The following is a 23881-nucleotide window of genomic DNA, read 5'->3' as shown; positions in this document are numbered from 1 at the left end:
GTTTGTTTGCAACAATATATTAACGTGACAGCGTTAAGGGCCCCGTGTCGCAGAGAATCCGGCGTCAGCGTCGGCGTCGGTGTCGGCCTCGGCGTTAAGCATCGGCATCTGGCGGAAATAATCATGCCGAACCACATCATCCCGAACAACCCCGACCGGGCGGGCACTTCGCGTGGCACAAGACGTTAGCGAACAAAAATTGAATTTTTCAAACTAAAATCTGTCATAAAAATTGTAAAGTGCGACTTAACCACAACGTACAGACGTGATAGCGTCGGATTGTAATGTGAATACACGAGAAAACATCCTGATAACCAGCCAGGGATATTTGAATGCTATCCCGATCCACTCTGAAAGGAGACGCTTAAGCTTCCTGCAATTCTAATGGTGTTTCACTGTACTTTAGTTCTAGGCAACATTGAGGGGAATGTTGAAAGCCGAGCCTTTTTAAATTTTGATCGGGCCCCAGGTCGCAGAAAATACGGTGACGGCGTCGGCGTCAACGGCATCCAATAACGCTATCGTGTTCCACTCTTGAATGAGAAGCTTAAGCGTATTCTTAGTTTTTAAGTTTTATACGTACAACATTTCGCACTGAATATGGAAATGCGGAAGGCTCATTGTTTTGAGTGCGTACAGATGTACGATTGCTTCGAAAGTTTGGGCAATAAAGACAGATAACACGTAGCAGACAAAGCCACAAGGACGTCTGAAGCCACAAACACAAGAATCAGACAAATCCATGTACTAATCATTATTCCCATGGCGGCTGAATGATCACTGCCCGGAGTTCTCTCTGGCAATTTTAGTAGGAAACTCTATGTTCTTGCGTTAGCACTTTTCCATAATAGCCGATAACCTCATTTCAATCGACGCATTAGGGGGCTGCACGAGAGGTTTCGGTCAATAATGGCGCTCTTGGAAACGATGCGTCCTCAAATAGGACACAGGCTGACCGTTGATAGGAATGGGACACAACGACATAGGCTTGCGTGTAAAGCCTCCAATGCGTACTTTTCGGTATAAGATGAGAGAAGATGCCATCGTGGTTGCCGCCTGCTGCAGACTTGCACGTTCCTAGGGGACCGTGAAAGCAAACACCTAGATGTAAATGTCATCGGTGTGTATTGAGATATGAACTGCCCGAGTTAGGTACTCAGCAAATCGTACATATATTATTTGTACATATCTATAAGGGATAACAAACACATATCGAGGTTCATCGTTCACCAGAGAGAAGTGAAAGAGCCGCTGCCGAAACGCGTCATGTGTGAACCATGTATTGCAGCTGGGCTACTTTCTAGCGCGTACCTCTGGACACGCTAGGCCGTCTAATGAATGGCGCGACCTTAGGTGACACATACGTTCGGCTGCGACGGAGAGAACGACGTCATTGACGGTATGCCCGCAGTCTGTCGTTGTCGCTTGCGTTCTGTGTCTCGAGTTTGCTTGGTGGGCCTGTCCTCCGAGGTGTTAACCTGCTTGTGCGGGGCCTTCGAAATTGCACTGCGCATTGCGCATGCGCACTGTTCAAGATGAAGATTATTCCCTCGTTGCCGAACCCCTCATTGTGGCCGAGCGGATACAACATCGGGCGGCTGTGCTCTGGTTCCCAGGTTCGATGGCGACTGCGGTAACAAAGTAGTTCAAAACTGCCTTTTTATTACAAACACCGCCGGAGTAAAAGGGCACGATACAAACCGCAAAGAGAAGGAAGTAGGCTAAGAATGTTGATCGCATTAAAACATGAACCTCACAGCACTGGCTAACAACTAGGGAGAGAGAGATAGATTAACCTTTACGGAAAATAAAAACTAATTTCTGGCTTTTTAACAACAGGAGGTCTTCACTGAGCTGAGACGAATGAAATGCATTAATAACCAACGTCAGAAAGCAAAACCTCGTTGTCGGATAATGTCGAGAGAACCAGCCGTATGATAAAAAATCCGCGGAACCCATCTATATATAGGCAGAATGTCGACGTTAAGGTGATTAGCAAGCGAGCAATTCAGCGCTACAGCATATTGCCACCGCCAATAACGCGTCACGTATATAGACGTGTAACCCTACCGAGCTCATTTGTCGCGCTTCCGTTTGCATGCACCGTGCCATGTAGCGGCTCTACCCCGAAGTCCGGGCGTGGTCACCGACAAGCGTGGTGCGCCGGTGCGTGCGAACGCTGAGAAAGGTAACCAGTGCGTACTTTCGGTATAAGATGAGATAAGATGCCATCGTGGTTGCCGCCTGCTGCAGACTTGCGCGTGCCTAAGGGGCTGCGAAAGCAGACACCTAGATGTAAATATCATCGGCGTATAATGAGATGTGAACTGCCTGAGGTATAGTAGTCAGCAAATCGCACATATATATTTGTACAGATCTGTAAGAGATAACAAACGCATCCCCGCGTTTTCTTACTGCGTGATCGAGGTTCAACGTTCAACGGAGAGAACTGAACTGGCTGTTACAAACAGTCACCTAGCCTGATCAAGGTACCAGACATTAACTAGATACACAGCTGTCTAGAATTTTGCCTGTATCTCCTTCATTTTATCTTTCATCCTAAAAACGCTTATATCTACATTGTACAGTTATCTATGCCTGTTAAGGATTCGTTCCTATCGATATCTGTCGTGCTGACCAGATATTTCTTCACTCTGGACATACTGTTCCATCTGGCGCCGCCACCAGCAAATCAGTGCCTGGCCTCCGAGGTGTTATAATCTGTGCTTTTTTTTTTCATTCTGGAGCAGTTAATGGCCAGTGGCACATACAGAGTCATCAAAGTTGCGTAAAGAGGTTCATTGAACAGTGGCTCATAATCAGATCATTCGTGACCCAGTTTCTTTCTTTCTGTCTTTTTTTTTCTTTAGGGTGCATTGGAGGACATGCCAAAATAGGATGGCGTCTTTGCATCTAATAAGAGAATGCTCAATTGTCTCTGGCACATGACAGAGAAGACAGAAGACACAAAGATACGCGTTCTTTATAGCCATGTTTTTACCGGCGAGGTTTCACTGCGAAGTTCATAGAATAATGTTTTGCAGCGAGTGGATATATACATTTCGCAAACTTTCTTTAGTACATCGTGGCTTGGCCAGTGAGTGTATAGTGATCGCCAAACGAGGCGGAGAAAGCATGGACAGTAAATCTTTGTATTACGTTTCACGCGACATGGAGTACAAGTACTCAGTGGCAAACCAAACTCTCAGGAAATCAACTGCAAAGTAAATCTCACACATGCACACCCAATAGCATAAACGTGACAAAGAAATAAAGAAACAACTAAATCAGGCAAAATATTAACAAGCCTGACTCTAACGAAAGCCTTCGAAATCAATTCTCATACTGTATGAAAAGTGCTGCTTACCTGTGATGATAATGTAGCTCTCGAAATATCATTTTTTGGCAGTAACGTCTGGCGTAGGGATAGTTCGCTCAGCATGACATGTAGCGAGAAATAGTGCAATTAGAACGAAGACAGATTACAATATCTGTATACTAAATCAGATACCTTGACGGTGGATTGTAAAAATAGCACGCTGAATCTTGCAGGTATTTTGCTCCTTTGGGAGGCAATATTTCTGTATAGTTTTAACGCGATTAGCATTTTTAGAATACATCACATACTTTTGAGTATCGGTCTCTAATTGCTTTCTCCCGCCTCCTGAATAAAAATAAATACATTAAAATTTTCGGGTTGGCGCAATCGTACCCGCGCCACACGGAATCCTCCACATAGCAGACACACACTTTAGCGAGCTTTACAATAACATGTAAAAAAAAACTGCTAAGATTATCAGGGACTTAGTAATACCATAAAACATTCGCTAAATATTCATGGTCACAAAATGGCGGGCACCATGACTGTCACCTACACAGTTGAGGCACAATCACATGCACTGTTCATACTTAGGTATAAATGCAGGCTCCGATTTAGATGGGTGATAAAGATAAGCACCTTACCAAAATGGGCTATCAGTCTGGTTGAATATCACATTCATCCTAAAGGTGCTTTAGGTGTACAGCCTTCTGAAGTAAAATGCACATTTGAAAGTAGGATTGGTTTGGCGTTTCAGTCCATCATCCGCGCTTTCCATAAACTGTGCATTCAAATGAGAAAAAAAAGTATTTCGTATGACGTTCTGGTGGGCTAGTTGGTTCATAGCTTTTAGACGTTTTTTTTTAAACTGCGCGAAAAAAACGAGGGCACGCGAAAGGAACACACACGACACCACGAGCGCAGACTGCCAACTGTTTATTTCTGGAAAGCGATTAACATACAGTTCATTCAGGATCCTGTACACGTGTCCGCATTGTCACTCTCGCATGGGCCGATAAACATAAAAATACAATATAAAAATATCTGCTGGGTAGCGGTGTAAAACAAGATGGCGACAAGCGATCACCAAAATAACCGTGAGCGTTTCTTACTGTGTCATCAACAAGAGGGAGAGAAAACCGAGAGCATGTGAAGGAAAGGAAAATGACAGATGTCACTTAATAAATAACCAGAGTAAAGGCGTAGGATGTGGTCATAAAAACGTTTGATGAAAAAAAAATGACCTCATCATACGCCTGAAAACTATTAGAGGCACAGATACCAAAACGTGTGTGAAGTATCCTAAAAATGGTAATTGCATTTAAACTAAACAGAAAAATTGTCTCCCAAAGGAACAATATATATATATATATATATATATATATATATATATATTGAAAGACGGAAGACGACCAGGACAGGCAGCACTGGCAGACCCGTTTATTCCACCGGCACGGCCGAGGCTCAAACACGAAGAAGAAGGGAAACAGGGATGATGATGGCTATATACAAATGAGAACGATGAAGTACGTGAAATGTGCTTACACTAATTTGCCCCCCTCGTGGAAGCGGCCAACCTGGCCGCAATCTAAAGATCGGCTGAACGGGGAATAAAGTGCTTCATGCGGGAGACGTGGACAATTTCTGCACTACGACGACGGCGGTCCTCGACGGAGTGAAGCGGAGTGACTAGATAGTTCACTGCGGAAGTTTGTTGTAGGACTGTGTAGGGCCCAATGTACCGGTGAAGGAATTTCTCGCAAAGTCCAGGGGTTCGAACCGGCGTCCATAGGAGGACTTGGTCTCCAGGATGGAAGGCGATGTCGCGGCGTTTACTGTCGCAGCGACGTTTTCTTTCTTCTTGGGTAGCGGCGGTGTTGCGACGAGCAATGTCACGGCAATGCGCGAGTCGAGCTGCAAACTCTTCTGGGAGGGAGGTGTTAGGCGAAGCAGGAGAGAAAAAGAATTCGGAGTCGAAGACGGAGGAGGCAGATCGCCCATACACCAGGAAGAAAGGGCTGTAACCGGTAGTTCGTTGTGTCGCAGTATTATAAGCGAATGTAACACAGGGAAGGATGGGGAAGGATGTTGTCCCAGTTTGAGTGGTCAGGACGTAAGTACATAGAAATCATGTCAGAGAGCGTTCGGTGGAAGCGTTCAGTAAGGCCGTTGGTTTGCGGGTGATATGTAGAAGTGGTTTTATGCTTCGTATTAGTCTGCCGCAAGACTTCTTCGAGGACGTAGGACATGAAGGCTTTGCCATGATCGGACAAAAGAACGCGAGGAGCACCATGGCGCAAGACTATGGATTGCAGGAAAAAGTCTGCAACCTCAGAAGCAGCACCAGATCGAAGAGGCGCAGTCTCGGCGTATCTTGTTAAGTGGTCTACCGCTGTGACGATCCAGCGGTGACCGGAGGGCGTCAACGGCAAGGGACCGTATAAGTCAATTCCAACGCACTCGAAAGGTTCGGTCGGACATGGCAGAGGCTGAAGAAAACCGGCAGGCGGGGATGTGGAGCGTTTGCGGTGCTGACACAACGCACATGAGGCAACGTATTTGGCTACCGTTGTGGACAATCCAGGCCAGAAGCAGCGGGTCTTGATGCGGTCGTAGGTCTTGAGGAAGCCTAAGTGGCCGGCGGCAACGTCATCATGAAATGCTTCTAAAACTCGAAGACGAAGGCAGCGAGGTATGACTGGGACCCACTTGTTACCCGTAGGATGATAAATATAACGAGGAAGCACCCCATCTTGAAGGCGAAATTGCTGAAGCTGGCGTCGCAAGCGGCTGTTGGGTGGTTTAGTTAGGCCGCGAAGGCGATCAATGAGAGTTCGACAGTAGGAGTCTGCGTGCTGAAGGGAAGCTAAATCGGAGCGTGAAGAAAGCTGAGCTTGATCCAGTGACATTAGCGTGAGCTGGTGGGCGGCAGGCGTAGCGTCAGAGTGACGTGGTAGAGACGGGGAGTGCGCACGATCGATAGAAGGTGAAAGCAGGCATCGAGACAGTGCGTCTGCATCATGATGACATTTGCCAGACCGGTACGTTATCGTGAAATCATATTCTTGTAAGCGCAGTATCCAGCGTCCCAGGCGTCCTGACATGTTCTTCATAGATGACAGCCAACACAGAGCATGATGGTCGGTTACGATGGTGAAGTGGCGACCATAGAGATACGGGCGAAACTTCTGAATGGACCAAACAATAGCCAGGCATTCCTGCTCTGTGATCGTGTAGTTCCGTTCAGATGGCGAGAGGGTCCGGCTAGCATACGCCACAACCTGCTCTTTAGCCGCGGGACCCCGTTGCAGGAGCACTGCTCCGATGCCTTGCGCACTTGCGTCAGTGTGGAGTGTAGTGGGTGCCCTCTCATCAAAATGGCGAAGCACCGGTCCGGAAGTGAGATGTTTCTTAAGGGCTTGAAATGCCGACTCACAGTCTTCGGACCATGTGAAAGAGGCGCCGGTGACCAGGAGCTTATGTAGAGGAGCTGCTATTGTAGCAAAATTGCGTATAAAACGGCGAAAGTAAGATGCCAGGCCGAGAAAGCTGCGCAATGTTTTTTGATTTGATGGGCAAGGGAATTGAAGCACAGCAGCAATCTTCTCAGGGTCAGGTTGGACGCCGTCTTTTGAAACGACGTGACCCAGCACTTTGATGCTTCTGCTGGCGAATGTGCACTTTTTAGTATTAATCTGGAGACCAGCATCTGAAAGGCATTGGAGGACTTCGTCTAATCTCTGTAGGTGTTGGCTGAAGCTGGAAGAAAAAACAACGATGTCATCCAGATAACAGAGGCCGGTCTTCCACTTAAGGCCACGAAGAACAGTGTCGATCATACGCTCAAACGTGGCTGGAGCGTTGCACAGGCCAAATGGCATTACATTAAATTCATAAAGTCCGTCCGGCGTGGCGAAAGCGGTTTTCTCTTTGTCAGCCTCGTTCATGGGAATTTTCCAATATCCCGACCGCAGATCAAGGCTGGAAAAATATTCCGCTCCTTGTAGTGTATCTAAGGCGTCGTCAATTCGAGGCATGGGATACACATCCTTGCGTGTAATCTTATTGAGCGCTCGATAATCAACGCAAAAGCGAACGGAACCATCCTTTTTCTTCACCAGAACGACAGGAGACGCCCAGGAACTGGATGAAGGTCGTATAATATTTCGTGCTAGCATGTCATCAACTTGGTCTTCAATGATCTTCCGTTCCGACTGCGAAACACGATATGGGCGACGGCGTATAATTGCAGAACCGTTGGTTTCTATGCGGTGTGCAGCTACGGAAGTCTGGCCCAATGCGGTGGCACAGCTATCAAAGCAGGATTTGTGCTTAGCCAAAAGGGCGAGTAACGCATCCGACTGGGCAGCGGTTAGGTCAGAACCAATTAGGGCTCGGAGAGAAGAAGAATCCAAACCTGAGGTTGGTACTGGTGACGAAGAAGGGGAAAGCGCTGCGACAGAGATCAGTGGTGGGTCGGTGAAGGTTGCCACGGTCATCCCTTTGGGCAACAATACAGGATCTGGGGTTGTGTTGCAGGCGTACAGGAGAGCTCGGCCACATGAAAACCGGACGAGACAAGGGGCGACTAGAATTCCTCGTGAAGTGCAGCGTGAAGAGGGGGTAACCAGTGCGTCTCCATCGGTTAGCTGGCCGGATGTGACAGCTACAATGTGTTCGTGACCAGGGTGCAGCACGTAATCTGCAGCGACAGCCAAGTTCAAGATGGAGGGTGACGACTCCAAAATAGGTGCATCCGCGGTATCTGTGATGTGGACGACTTTCTCCCTACATGATATGACAGCGGAGGCAGAATGCAGAAAGTCCCAACCGAGAATAAGTTCATGGATGCACGCGGGTAGCACAATCATCTCAATGTGGTGACGAATGCCGTCGATCAAAACACGAGCCGTACATTGTCCGTCGGGGTGAATGGGTACGTTATTAGCGCCGCGTAAAACGGGTCCAAGATAATGCGTTCTGACTTTATGGAGCCGTGAGCACCAATCACTACGCAGAACGGAAACAGCGGCACCAGTATCGACGAGAGCTTGCACAGGAACACCTTCGAGAGTTACAGATAGCATATTGGCCGGGCGACAAGGAGGTATTTCCGAAGTTCGACAGGACGCAGTTTTCCCTCCAAAAACTGCAATCCTTAGTTTTCCGAGTGTTGGTCAGTAAGGCGGGAGATGGGGCGAAGCGGTGATGCAGAGCGGCGATAGGGAGAAGGAGAACGTCGTCTAGCCGAACGGGAGCCCTGAGGCAGACGTGGAGACGCTGGAGGAGATGGAGAACGACGCTGCGTAAAAGCGTACGGGCCTGGGTAGTAAGCGTCGTGTCGGCGGTTCTCGTCTCGCTCGAAATCGGCATAGCCTCGGCTTAAATCCAGCTGGCGGCGACGGCAGTAACGCGATATGTGGCCCCGTATACCGCAGTAAAAGCAGACCGGACGAGGTGGACGCCACGGAGTATACGAAGGTGCAGCAGGTGCTCGGGCGCCCATAGAGGCCAAATGGCCGCAGGTGAGGTCAGGAGGCCCAGAAGGGACAGTAGCAGGTGGCATTGCAGCGACTTCCGCGTATGTGGGCATCGGGAACGCTGCGGGGAACAGACGTTGTCGGTGTCGTCATGGCTGCCAACTCCTCCTTCACAAGGTTGCGCAAGTCGAACGTTGGCGATGGGGCGGGAACAACAGGGGATCGCCGCTGTTGCTGCTCCTGAAGTTCTTCGCGAATAATAGAGCGGATAAGAGCACGTAAATCAGAATGAGGTGGCATGGGAAGGTCGCTGTCACGGTGAAGACGGAGGGCCTGAAGCGCGTCCAAGCGCTGGCACGTCGATGTAATACCTTGAACCGAGGTAGGATTTTGGACAGCTAAGGCGTTGAATGCGATGGAACCAATGCCTTTAAGAATATGGCGAATGCGTTCGGCTTCCGTCATTCCAACGTTGGCGCGGCGGCATAGAGCCAGGACATCTTCGATGTACGATGTATATGACTCTTGCGGAAGTTGAACACGCGCAGCGAGCTTCTGTTTGGCGACTTCTGAACGGCCAGATGAAGACGCGAAAATTTGCCGCAAGCTGGTAGTAAACGCTGACCAGTCGGTGAAGTCAGTTTCGTGGTTAAAATACCACGTCTTCACAACGTGGGTCAGATAGAACGCGACGGTAGTCAACTTCTGTCTATCGGTCCACCCATTGGCCGAACTCACGCGGTTGTAGTTGTCGAGCCAGTCGTCGACGTCTTCCCCGCGGAGACCCGCAAAGACTGGTGGATCACGATGAGGGGTGGTAATGGTGCACGATGTCAGTGCAGCCGATGTCGTAGGAGCAGGAGCGTCAGGGGTAGCGATAGTGCCGGCGGCCGACGCAGGGGTGGTCATAGCTGTGGGGGTGGCCGGGCGCAGGCGGCGACCGGAACGTAGCTCCAGGTAGGGCAGGAACGCAGGAGGACGTCGGGATCTTGACGCGCCTCCACCACTTTGAAAGACGGAAGACGACCAGGACAGGCAGCACTGGCAGACCCGTTTATTCCACCGGCACGGCCGAGGCTCAAACACGAAGAAGAAGAGAAACAGGGATGATGATGGCTATATACAAATGAGAACAATGAAGTACGCGAAATGTGCTTACAATATATATATATATATATATATATATATATATATATATATATATATGCAATATTCAGCATGCTATATCTACAATCCGCCGTCAAGGTATCTGATTTAGTACACAGATATTGTAATCCGTCTGCGTTCTTTGCGCTCTTTATCGCTACAAGTCATGCTGAGCGAACTAGGCCTCCGTTAGATGTTACTGTCAATATAAGGCTCAACATCTCACACCTCAGGGCTTCGCGGAAGATGTATCGTTCCTGAGTTGGGCCGTCTTCGGTCTGCAAGAATAAGCACTTCGCCCGCAAATGGTTGGATGTGTCAATTCATACTGAACAGGACAATAGAAAAATTAACAACCACAGGAATTGAGCTAATGGACAACACAAACAAAACTCTAAACGGTTGTCTGGACTTGGACTTGTGTTAGGCGCCATGGCATGCTTGTTTCAGAGAATACTCCACTTTTTCTAATCTTATTCCTAACTGTGAACTTTAAAATACTGGCTTCGTTCACCACTTTCTCCTATTTCACCTCCTATTCTCTTCTTAACGACTCATATATGTACTATACGATTTTGCTACCCACTTTCTAATTTCCCGTTATGCATACATCACAAAAGACAGAGTTTCTCTATCTTCTCTACTGGCACAGGAGTCCAAGTTTTCCACCATCAACATTACCCTCTGCTGTTGTTCTTAGGCCTACGTGCTCCAACAACGCAAAAGAATGCATCGATCTAAGAAGCAAAGCACATTTATGCCCGGCACGTTCCTTTGGGTGCAAGACAACAATTAGTAGACACATAACAGACAGACAGAATATAAATCGCGGGACTGTATATACGCCACGTCCCAGCAGAAAGAAAGAAACCTAACTGTTGGTTGCAGTCAAGTTACTATGCCAAAAGAATGTTAAATGTCTCTGCCTTATCTGTTTTCTACGATTCGATGTTGGTATCGTGCTCATAAAATTTGTTATATATAAAAAGGCGGGTGTTGCACGTTTTGCGAAACCTGGGCTCACCATAAGTTTGCTCGTAGATGGAAGTCACAGGTTAGCTGACTGCATATTTCGATAATGAAATTCCTTGCCGACCCGTGTAAGCTGGCGTAGAAGGAATATCAGGTATGTCGTTTCTTCACCGGATGTAAGATAAACTAATATACAACTTTCTTTTTTTTCCTTTTGGTTGTTTCATTGCGCATTGCAAATACAAAATGGCGGAAGGTGCAGAGTATGGAATTTCAAGCGAGAAGAGATTCATGAGTTTTATGGTTCGTAACCCCCAGGTAAGTTTTGACTACGCATAAAATTACCGATTTTTAGAGACACGCGGTTAAGTTAAAGCAGAACAGGCTACCAGTCCTTCAAAGTTTAATTAGTTCCTGAAACCATTGAGCTTGACGTGGTAGCGCCTGGCGCTATTTCCTTAATCATACTAATGCATGCATGACTGAATGCTACTTTGCTTGCGAGTAATCTCTGCGATCACTAGGTAAAACTAACACAACCGATATTTTCATTTAGCGCAGGCTTCACGTCGGATATGTTAAGCAGTTTCTCAAAAGCAAAACGGGCAGTAATATCAAGCTCGGAACGTAAGCAGGTTTGTGCGGTGATAATTCTTTTTTTCATTGCTCTGTAAACTTCCAATGACGTCATATATATCATGCTTTTCCATATGTGTTACCAAGAATAGCAAGAGCCGTTGTGCAGAGGCCTTCTCTTGTTTGAATTGCAGCCATTATAACGACGTTACTAGCGTTATTCGTTGGGTTACCTGACGTGCTAACTAGGGCCACGGAAAAGTAATTTTTTAACATTTCTTCTGTACGCACCATACATGCATTGCACTTAATGGAGGAGATTAGAAAATTTTTCTGGCTCTTAAAAGAAGATGCGGCAGCAGTTCAGACAGACGTACTTACTAAAAAACTTAGTAAGTACGTTAGTAATATTATCGAATTTCGCAGCCTTCGATAATATTAAGGCCATTGGGTCCTCGACATTCGAGAAGAACTGCAATGCCTGATGCGGCTTTCAATTACTGAAGGCTACATTCTCTTTTTTTTTTTTGCGGTTGCGAGAATTCTTTTATTTCTTGGCACTTAGTAAAAGAACGCCTATGTTATTGTTTAAACGCATTTATCTGAATTATCATCCCCTTTTGACTATTTTCGCTAGGAATTATTGGGGCAGGCGTCCTCAATGACACCTCGTAATTGAGCCAAGAAGTCAAACTCCCCAAGGTAAGCGATGAAAGTCGTGGATCCGCTTCCGCTAATTGTGTCGAGCGAGTATCGCCTGCTATTGAAATGTGAATTGTCTCCAGGTGAACGGTAGCCTTCGTAGTTCCACGAAGTCGGCTTCTTCAATGCAAGATATTTCGTGTATGCGCATGTGTGTGCAACTAAAGATTATTGGTACAACGGCATCTCACGCCATACTGTGCCATGAGAAGATATTTCTTGTCGGGAAGTGTCGCACAGTTGCATCTCATGGCTAAATGAAATCACAGTCACGCAGGGATCGAATGATATAAAGTGAAAAGTAGCGTGATATCGCGCATGAGAACATACGTAGCCATAATTAGAAAATGGGGCCGTTAGAAGAAGAACAATTGCTATAGCTAGGCATAAATATACACAAGCAGGAAAGGTTGCTTGTGCACCACAAGGTTTCTCCCACATAATAAACAATAGAAATAAAAAAAAAGAAACGGAAAATTTTCTTCTGTCACCTAGAAGCTAAATTCGTGCATAATTAACAAAAAGAAAAGATTCAAAACGTCATCAAAGAAGCAGTAAGAGGCAATGTACGCAAATATCGTTGGAATATCCACCACAGCCAACAAAGATGTGATGCATCGCCTGCCAGCAGTGTCCCGCAATCTTGTACATGGCGTTGAGTGCAACCTGTGCTGGAAGCTGTATGTTACTAGCTATAGTATATTATATGCACGTCAATTGCCTTTAGAATTGCAGTTCTCTGTCTCTTCTCAGATAAGCGTTTACGGTTATGACACTGACTGCAGGATGTAGATTACTCAGAGAAAGCGCTGAAGTACCGCAATATGGTGCTGTAATTACAGGTGCATTTTCTAAATGTAGCCGTGTGGATCTGTTCAGCTTTTCAGAGGGGCAAGCATTTACGTTACCACGTCAAATGTGGACATATACATGTGCTCCTATTGGATACAAAGATAGCTCCTCCTTTGACCGGAATCATGGTAGTGCACAAAGGCAGAAAACAAAGTTAGGTCACGTGTTCTTGCCTATACTTGGAAGCATGAACTTCAACGGGCTCAGTCAACTGCATTGCCAATAATGCTCCGTCTGACATATTATAGAAGTTCTGTGCTGAGATGGTGTAACGGTTGCACCAAACCTCAGTATGGTGTTTTTACCTCCGCGAGAAGAGAGTAATTTGGAAGACCCAAGTTATGCACCTGGTAGCTACACTTATTCCAAGCTTCTAGTTTCCATGTCGTCGTCATGCACAAACTCGAAATAAAAGTAAACTTGATACCGTCCTCTAAACCTAATGACAGACCAACTGGGCATATTGAGAAAGAGAGCGAGGGGCTCAAGACCTTAATCCATGGAGTTTGCATCCCCTGTCACCCTCTTGGGTACTAAGTGTAACTAAATTATCGTGAGCTACCCAGTGTGCTTTATTTTGCCTGTTTCACAAGGGCCAAATAAATCCTAGCTCGCGCCACTCCCAGAGCGACAATTTCCAGATACGCTGTTGCTAGGGTCTACAGAAATGTAGAACAAGTGCATGTGCTTATTTGCATTTCTCATCTGCTAGCGTATGCGCTTAATACGTGAGCCTGGAATTCAGCGCTTGAAAAGTTTTAGCTGCTCTTAAAACTCGTCTTTATAAATTTAGTGTTCATTTCCCCAGAGTGAACTCTACACCTGCGGATATGCCTGCTGCTTGCTTAAAGCGGCTTTGAATCCAACTTCAGAACGAGCTGTGCACGCATCTTTCCAATCTCTGCTTTCTGTCTTTTTTACGGGTAAATAAATAATAGACCATGTTCTTACCTTTTTTGTAATAAGTGTACCTGCTTGTGCCTAATATCCACAACTTCATCATAATGAAAATGGCTAAGTATTGATGTAAACACTCGAAAAAGCATGCCGATAGCAACTGGCACTCGCAGCAGCCTTTGAAAAACTCTCTACATCACTCGGAGCACGTCAGTCCTTGAGAAAGCTTAGCATCCGTGGGGTTGTTCACTGAAAAAACTACAGGAATAATAAAATGGAGCCTTTTTTATGCGCCTGCACTGATGTTTCTTCACGAAATATATTTTATTCTTAACTAAATCGTTGGAAAATCGACTCTAATGAAGGGGTGAACGAATTTCACCTGAGAGCCTTCGTGACAAGTGCGTGTTGTTTCAAAAGTGACGCTATTACAGAATGTGCACGAGAACTCATAGGAACGAGGAAAGCAGAAAGATACGACAGCGGATCAAACCGGCTGAGGAGAAAGATAACGATGAAAGTGAGCATAGGTCTCGATTACTCGAGAGAAAGAAAATCGCTTGCTGTGAATGAAATGCAATTTCGGAGTTTGTTGGGGCTATGCAGAGCAGTGGTAGTAACACCGAGACGTTCTATTTTGCTTCGTAGATAAGCCACTGTTCAACTGTTTCGGCGCATTTCTAGGTCACGAAAAGATGACCTTTCCTATCGGCACAACTGGCCGCAGAAGCAAAAGCACTTTAGTATGAGCGGCAATCAGTTTAGATGGCTGAACCTACACAGTAACTACAAATAAGCCCAACTCATACAAGGCTACTTGCGTTTCATTCTCTCGGATATTGACAAATTTCACAAAACCTTCGCAAAACGTGGTGAAACTCGCGAGACCCGGTAATAATGGCGACGTCGTTACTGACGAACTCATCAGTCGACCACGCAAGTAACACGTCGTAGGGTGGCTCACCTTACAATAAGGAAAAAAAAAAACGAAAAAGAACAACACCATAATAGCGGCGGTACAAGAGTCGACTAGTACATGGCAGTTTTCGTTGTACTAAAATAATCCTTATCTTGTTTTATTCACGTCATTCATTTTGACTTTCAGCTGAAACTATAAGTTCTAGACTATCGCCATCTGAATACAACTAATTTCACTCCCAAGACAGGTAGGGTAGCAACCAAACCCTTTTGTCCTGATTTCACGGTATACTGACGCGAACTTGTATTCGTATTAATGATTTGCGAATTGTCAGGAACGTGCTTGACATGGGTGATTGAGCCGGAGCAACATACTATCATCATCCTTCACCATATGTCTCCCCTGCTATGAAGAACTCTTAGATCTCGCAGGGTAGGTACACATGTCAATAGAGTTACTGACAACAGATATAGAGAGTGTCAAAACTACCCAATAGCTGCCACGTGTAAGGTAGATACGTGCTTTTTGTGTAAGTTATATTGCAGTTATTTTTTCTCTCGTTGAAAGGAATCAATGTACCACTGGAGAAAAGACGCGTAGAATGAATCACATGCGGCAGGCCCAATTTAGTACGACATGTCTGATGTCTCGTAAGACCTTGCAAGGAATGCTCCGCCTCCCTTGTTCTGTCTGCAGTAACGCCATTGTTCCTGCTTGCCCTTGTCTGGGCAAATAGATCCTCCCAAGTAGCTGGACCGTCATGGTGACATAGGGATACAAGGATCAGTAAGATGTGACGAAACGTCCTAGTTCGCCAGCCGAGATGACGAAACCAAGAATGATGAAAGAACGCTGACAAATATGCATACTTGGACGAGTCGGTTGCATATGAATAAGAACACAGAATAGTGCAGACAAGTAGGGACGAGAGATAGAGCCAGCTCTAAGGGACCTAGAACAAACTGACCGGAGAAAGAGTAGGTATCAGAAAGAAAGGGGAAGAACAATGGAAGAAAAAGGGCAAAGGCACAGGTTTGCTTTCGATATGACGGGCGCTTGTTGACTTTGGACTCAGGAATCGATGGCTGTGCGCTTACAGTGGTCAAAGCGGCACCTTTGCCCATTGGTCATACTGCTGCAGGTCTTAAGAAACTCAAGGCCTTCATGGGGTTCCAAAGGAGATTGTATGGTGTTCACAATTTATTCTTATGAGCTTTAATCCCGATCAGAGAGCCTCCGACTGTCGACTGCCTTTTCTCGTCTGGTCCGCCTAATTAAAACGTATTTTAGGGCATTCTATTTACATGTCCGTGGACTATTATGTAGGAGTTGGAAGGCTATGTATTATTATATTCTTTCTTGGAAATCAATTTGTGGCTTTGCAAAGAAATAAACAGATCTCAAAAGAAAATGTATAACAAATTATATTAAGCTTTATAATGGCAGAGAAGAGGTAAGCACGGAGAATTTTTTCTTCAGAGTAGCTGACTTTCCCCCCGTGTGAAAAAAAGAAACTTTTTCGCTTCCGTTATGAAAGAAATTGCACGGCAAACAGACATATAAGGAACGCAATAAACAATAAATGCAACCGAAATAATATATACAAAACGCAAACGAAAATACATAAAAACGTAAAAGCTGGACATGTGAAATATAGCCACCAAATGAATGGACAGTTAGAAGAGATTTATTAAACACAAGCTTCTCTCAATAAGTAAGCCCACACAAAACAAACACATTAACACGGCATGAACAATATATGAAACGTTTGCAGTCAAGCGACAAAGATAGGAGTTCTCAGTGGTCCTTTTTCGTCCTCATAAAAAAAAAACAAAAAAACACGGGGACACGGAAGAGCTGCTCGTAGTGATTTGTTATAGGAATGGCCCATGGGCCTAGGAAAATGGAAATACTTATTAATGTATGGTTGAAATAAAGAATAAAGGTAAAAATGGCTGCTTTTTGCATTCCGCTTTGAGTTACACTAAACCTTCTGTGTTATCGACACAATGTCCGGGTAACACGAATGCTTTTTATATTCCTTGTGTACCTGTGCTCTGCCCTTTCACTCATCTTCATCGTTCCCACTTTCCAGAGCTCTACCTACTCCTCATCATCGAGAGTGGGGGAATGTGGCATTAACAGTGGTAACGAGTGCCACATCGCTACAAGGAACAGAGCCTGCGTGGCCGGGCAACAAGCATCTGAATTTTAAATAAGCCAGCGCAGTGAAAGCCAACGTGTTTTGAATACGCGGATGTCGCACGGATGTTCAGCTTGAGACATTGGCCAGAGGGTGAGATATGCCACTTTTTTTAATTGTTCTTCATGGTGGCAGTGGCTGTAAGAGCGTCTTTCGTGAAACATAAGAAGAAAAAAAAAAAGGGGGGGGGGGGGGCTTTTCTCTATTACCTTTCAGTAACAGTCACCCTTTCTTTGTATTTTTAATGGTTGAGATGCACTCCAATGGCTTGACTTCCGAAGCTACTTACATGTGAAAAGAGCTACAGTTGTTGCCCTTCTAGGCGGTTCTGAGGTTTTTTCTCTCGTTTTCTTATGTCACGTACCAAGTCGAATTTGCATAACCGTAGTCGAGTCCCGCTTTCGCTTTCTTAGCGGAACAGCAGGCACCTTTGCGAGTTTATTACTTTTGTCTGGCCTCCGTTTAGCAGTAGTAATGGAAAGTAGATATTTGCAAGAGAGGTCCACGGGCTTGTTCTTGAGGAGGTGTTCGACAAAAATTGTCGTGGTATTCTAAGATGGCGTATATTTGGAGCTCGTTCTAAAAAAATAAATATTACTGCTCATACAGCCGCATATGTTTTATAAAAATGCACAGGCCTTCCTTATGTAAGAATTGAAACTGGCTTATAGAAATTCTTAACCATAAGTCAACGCATGCAACTGCCAGTTTGTGAAAGTCATACGTTGGCACATTTTAGAGCGTTCTTCTGGTATAGCTTTTGTTTCTTAGCGGAGCCGTGGCAGGTGGCGAACGTATTGTAGCGCTCCTAATTAGTTCTAATAGTGAGCGCCACAGACTTCACAGAAGAGGAAGTGTTGGAGTTTTTGTTACAAAAGGGCAGGACTTGATTTTCTGTAGATAACGTGCAAAGTAAACAGCTTATTCTGAGTTTTCTGACATTTAATCAGAGATAAAAAGAAGTCGCTTTTATTACATAAAGTAAAGAAGCCTCTTACCAATAAAAAATGCCGTCGGTAAGGATTCTCGGGTTTACATTCGCGTTATTTCCTGTGGTGGTTGAGATTGATATAAGCAAATCCTTAAATAATATTTTCGCTCGTCAACGTGTTGCTTTCGCAGACCGATTTGACATTTGTAGAACTCCTTAGCCAGCCGCTCACCATCCTTTTCTTTCTTAATTACAGTGTTTTTTATTCTTTTTATTTTTCAGAGTAATCTTTTAGTATTTTTCTTCATGCCTTATGGCCTCTATAAATATGATGTTGGTGGAAAGGCCAAAATAGTATAAACGCGGGGGATAAGGACACGTACCACCAAGGAAGACCCTGTTTCCCGATGACTCTAGCAGAGTAAGCCTTCAGGGCAGCGGCTGAGCACTTCGAGCGCTTTCAACATAAGGATACAGCTTCAAGCAGGAGGATGACACATGTAGGCGGAGCGCCTGACTTTCAATTCGTGAAACGACAGGCATCTGCGTTTACCAGAGGTTCTTATTGTGTTCAGCGGTCAGTTTTAGATGATGTCTTGTCGCGTAACTAAGACTACAATCAATTTTATTGCACTGTGCGAGAAAGTGGCTTCGTTGTAATGGTATAGGTCTTGTGGTGGTGGTGGTGGTGGTGGATTGTAGCAAAAGGCGGGTTTAGCCTGGCGATCAAGGCCGGCAATTTTATGGTATAGGTCTTTATGGTACGGGGAGATTTAGTTAACATGTTGATTGAGCCAGAGTGGGCATATTTTAGATCAGTAATGTCACGTATATCTGGTTGAACTCGATCTTACTATCGAAGCGTCTGAAGAGTTGTACAATGACACTACCCGGGAGCGTTATTGTACCGCATCACTATTTGTTGCAGGACTAGTTGGTTCATGATTTTATCAATGTTTAGAACGCGAACTATAAAGGGGAAATACATGCAGTTGCGAGTTGACACTGTTTTCTGTGCCTGTAAATTTCCTCCTTCATAATTTGCATCCTAAATGTCAATAAAGTCGTTATTGTACGTCATATACACTTCTAGAGTACATCGCTAGCAGGCCTCTCACTTTAGTCAAGCACCTCTTTGGATCTGACGTCACGTTTTGCTAACACCAACTATAAGCGTTAAATAGTGCAATATTTCTAATAGTGGTGGTTGCTCTCAATAAGTACGTATCGCGCGTTCTGCCATGCTTGCGGTATTTTGAGAAGATGAGCACCTAAATCTACCAAACTCATTTATATTATATCTTAAGACTACAATATTGCAGCATCCTCGGCAAATCTTTCCACTTTTACGCGCACCAACAGTCATTTAAACATGACGACAAAAGAAGCACCCCTCTGGCTCAGCCTACTTGCCGTGCAAGCTTTAGTGGTGCTTTGTGATATTCTGTGTTGTTCATTTGTGTTTGGGAAGATTTAAGAACAGCTCCTTTTGCAAGCATTTATAAATGCTATATTTTATTATTTCAACGTTTTCATTGTTTCAGTGTACGGCACCCAAGGTGTGATAGTTTTTGCGGAAAAAACTTGTTTACATTCATGTTGCGATCGGTTATCACTAGGTATCACCATTCCACTTGCGTGCTTGTTCGTTTTATGAGCGCTTTTTGAGAAACCATATACTAGACTCCTCAGAATGTTTCTCAGTGTGTGGACCCAGCACACAAACGCGACTTCGAACAACTTCACTTGGTGTACTTGCCAAAAATAAATTTGTCTGAGCACCCACTCTGAAAACTGCAGTGTATAGCACAATTAGTTATCGTAATAATAGTAATCACAAAAATAAAATTCATTGAGGTCCTCGGTGTCGCATCAGGAGTGTTTTCTAACACGGTGCATAGCAGGACGGAGAATGACATAATGCTAAGACAGGCTTCCGGGGCTCCAACGACAGTAAGAATACAATGAAACAAACACACATGAAAGAAACAGTGTTGAGATGCAATCGGAAGAAAGAATGCTGGAGATTACACTGCAGGGAAGTTGCAGGCTAACTTCGTTGGAATGTAAAAGATAAATCATGTTAAGCTAAAACCAATTTTTCGGGGGAGATAAGGAACATTATCTCAGCAACCGTTATGCCTTCGAGAAATTTTTTTCGAGAAAAATGTCTGTTGCGTCTAGCGAAAAAAACATAAACGTGTCTGCTTAAGAACTTTTGTGTTTTACCTCTTGTTAATAATCAATTTGTCTTAGAAAGCTGGTCGAAAACAGTCTCCAGGTTAGTACTTTACTCGAGGAAATAACTTCAGCGACAATTCTATTGCTTTGGAAGAAAGTCAATTACATTAGAAAGAAGCACAACAAATTTCAGCTGCGTAGATCTTTTTTTCTAAAGATGCTCTATAACCGAAAAAAAATTGACTGTGGCTTAACTCAGTTATGCCTGGGTGTGCGTAGCGAGAAGTACGGTTAATGGTACTGTTTAGCTTGGTGTTTCATTAATTCGTTGATGCGCGGCCCTGGCACGAGATGCCGAACTAGACGACGAATCATCCTCATCTGAATGCACTCGGCTGGCCGCTTCGTACTTACGATGCTTCTCGAGGCGTGTGGCTCGTTCTTCCTCCGTCTCCTCGGATCGCTGCCTCCTCTTGGATTCGTTCCGATGACGAAGCCTGGCTTCTTTCAGTCTCTCCGACTCACTCTCCATATCTGCCAACGAATTCCACCGAAGCGCCCCTTCTACATACCCAATGCAACGCCGGCTCCTCAGGCGATGCAACGCCGGTAATGCCGATGCAACGTCGGCGGTTGCTAGGAAACGGCTTAGCTCGCGGTTTCTCGGGCTCCTCCTCTGACGTCATGCCAGATGGCACTGCGAGCTGCACTGCCAGATGCGGCGGTTGCTAGGCAACGGCTTCGCGGTGCGTCCACCGACGACAGCGAATCAGCGAGAATACGGTCAATGTAGCTCTTGCTACAAAACGAAGTTTCATAATTGATATCTTCATATCCTATGCAGATTTTAATATTTCTGTGTAATATTCGGGTTGTTTGTAGAGTAAAGCCATTAAAACAGTCTTGAGAATTAGAGCTCTTTGCCTAAATAGCTGGCAGAGAAGTTAGAGCAACCGTAGTTCAACCTAATCGTGGACTGTACAGCCCCCCCCTCCACTTCCTTTGTTACGGAAGCACATGACCAGCTTCTTGCAGCAGAGACTGAAGATATTGCATATTAGTCGGGAAGTCAATTGGTATTTTGTGGTGTTACGTGTCAACCCGGAAACGAGCATTCTTTGGGTGTTGCCCTGAGGCTGCAGCAGCTCCTTTTATCAGCACCGTCCAGACGGCGACAGTACCGGACACCGACCATGACAAGCTGACCGTCACGGAGATGGCACTGATTGATGCGAGGGGAAAACTTCGTCGAATGACTACCGTGAGAACGGCGACGATCTCGCTTTCCCAGATGGTCACACAGTTGCGGCAAATGCGAGGGCGAGGGTGCAATATGAGGGGCTCAGTTTTGTGAACAATACGACCCCTCTGATTGGCCGCACCAAGATCATCAGACTCCCTAGTCGGGTCAACTAGGGAGGACGACTGTCTTATAAGCGGACACATTTGGTGTCCTTGTGGGTCCTGACGTGTTCTGATATATGCCCAGACGTGTAGTGAGCTGAGACGTTCAAAGTGCTCCCCCATGGAGTGGGCTTCTTATCTAGAGCCACTGTATGTATGTAGTAGAGCACTCGCACGGGCCGATTTTTTCAGTCCGGGCCTGGCCCGGGCCCGTATTTACGTTGGGCTACCCGCCCGAGCCCCACCAAAAGTTTTATGGCGAGACCCGGGCCCAGCCCGGGTCCGAAAATAATCTACGTTACCCGCCCGGCCCGGCCCGCCACCCCTTTACCTTAGGCCCGAGCCGGGCCCGAGCCGGCTCGAAACCGGCTCGAACCCGGGCCGAGACCGTAAACGATCCCCGAGCGACATTAAAAAAAATAAAGAAGAAAATGAAATGAATTTATTCGTAAGGCATAAATACATGTCATATCCAATTATGAACACCATTTCAGCGGTCTGAACGCAAATACCAGCGCGCGAAGTAGTACGAATGACCCTGCCGAGCAGTATCGCCAGCAGTTTCCAACGGCGCGACCTTGAAGCGGCCCAATACATTTCTATCGCAGCGTCGCCACAGTATTTTTCTACGTCGGGCGCCTCACTGTAAAGCGTGTGCCGCCCCAGCCGCTCGTCCCACTCAACCGTATTCTAGTACACTATAGCCGAAGCACAGCCACGACCGATCGTGAGCGTAGCGCATGGACGGAGTAAATGGAGAAAGAATGCTTCTCGTTCATCCATGGTGCAGCGTAATGCGCTGCTGCTAGGTGGCCGGATGAGAACATGCGTGCAATCATGGATGGACGCAGTGCCATATTTCGGCGGCGTGACGAATTATCTTATCTTACCAGTCATCGTTTTACCAATTCGCCATTGAAGAATCAGGAAGTCGCGAACACGCTTGCACCGCGCTGAAAGCATTAATTACAATGATTTAGGTAAGGAATACAATGGCATACTTTGGTTTGAGGTGACTTGGGTCTTTCTGGACATTTACACTCTGTTCAAACAGCGCAAAATACGACGGAAGAAGTAAAGGGAAGTACACAGGAGTAGCACTGTAGTAGTACAGCTGCGCCGGGGCAACAGGTTTTTCAGAGTAACCGCGCGAAGATAACTTGATGCACGTTACATGCACACCACCAGAAAGCCCGATCCCGGCCCGAGCCCGCGTCAAACTACCCGAGCCCGGCCCGGGCCCAGGTCAAAAAGCAGATGCCGTGCCCGAGCCCGGCGCATTGCAAGCCCGTGACTTAACTGCCCTACCCGGCCCGGCCCGTGGGCCGGGCCGGGCCTGGGCTTTCGGGTAAGCCTGAGCCCGTGCAGTGCTCTAGTATGTAGAATAAACCCTTTTTTCCTCGCTCCTACCCCTGGACGTACTCATCCCTATGGCTGGAGGATCACCGGCCCGAACGATACCCCGAGTCCCAACAGTGGAGAACAACGCGGTGACCTACACAAAGTGGAGAGGATAGTCTCAGTCAGTGTCCAACCCCGCCTTCTCGATAACCTCACATCGAGAAATGTTTGTACGTACGTACGTACGTACAAACATACGTGCATACGTATGCACGTACGTATGCATCTACGTATGCATGTACGTATGCATGTACAGTCGCCCAAAACTTTACCTAGCGTGCGCGAGCGGCGACTTTCTGTGCGCCAGCATCCTAAATTAGGAACAAACTTACAAATGAGTATGCTATAATCATGCGCTTTATGAGCATTAGTTAACCTCGACCGTTTCTCAAGTTCGTTCCATCGCAACGCACTGGACGGCAGAAAAAACGCATATACATAAGCTAGCCAAAGATTTGGCCGGCTATATGTATGCATGTACGTATGTATGTACGCATAGGTAGTTACCTGTCGGCTGTAAGTGGTGCACCACAATTACCTTCCCGAAATAAAGTCCTGGCTAAGCCAATAGTGCAATGTATTGATATTTCCTATTCAATGCACTAGACTGCTAAGGGTATATATGTCACTAAACTGTAGGCTGTCAGTTAAAGAAGGATAATATTTTATATTTGTAAAGCTTTCACACCCAACCTCAAATGGCCTGTTCCCTACTTCCTTGAAGCCTTAGTCCAGATATCTACGTTAAACTTTAACGATGAAAAAATACCTAAACGAAAACATAATCCGCGCAAATAGTTGGCCGAACGCGTCGCACGCATATTTAAGTAACAAAATAACGTTTATTAACTTCCCTCTGCAAATAACTGGTATTCCTCAATTCCTAATGACGCTACCT

The sequence above is a fragment of the Dermacentor silvarum genome, chromosome 6 (assembly GCF_013339745.2).
Source record: "Dermacentor silvarum isolate Dsil-2018 chromosome 6, BIME_Dsil_1.4, whole genome shotgun sequence".
Taxonomy (NCBI): Eukaryota; Metazoa; Arthropoda; class Arachnida; order Ixodida; family Ixodidae; genus Dermacentor; species Dermacentor silvarum.
The sequence above is the reverse complement of the archived record's forward strand: the minus strand, read 5'-3'. Positions refer to the sequence as shown.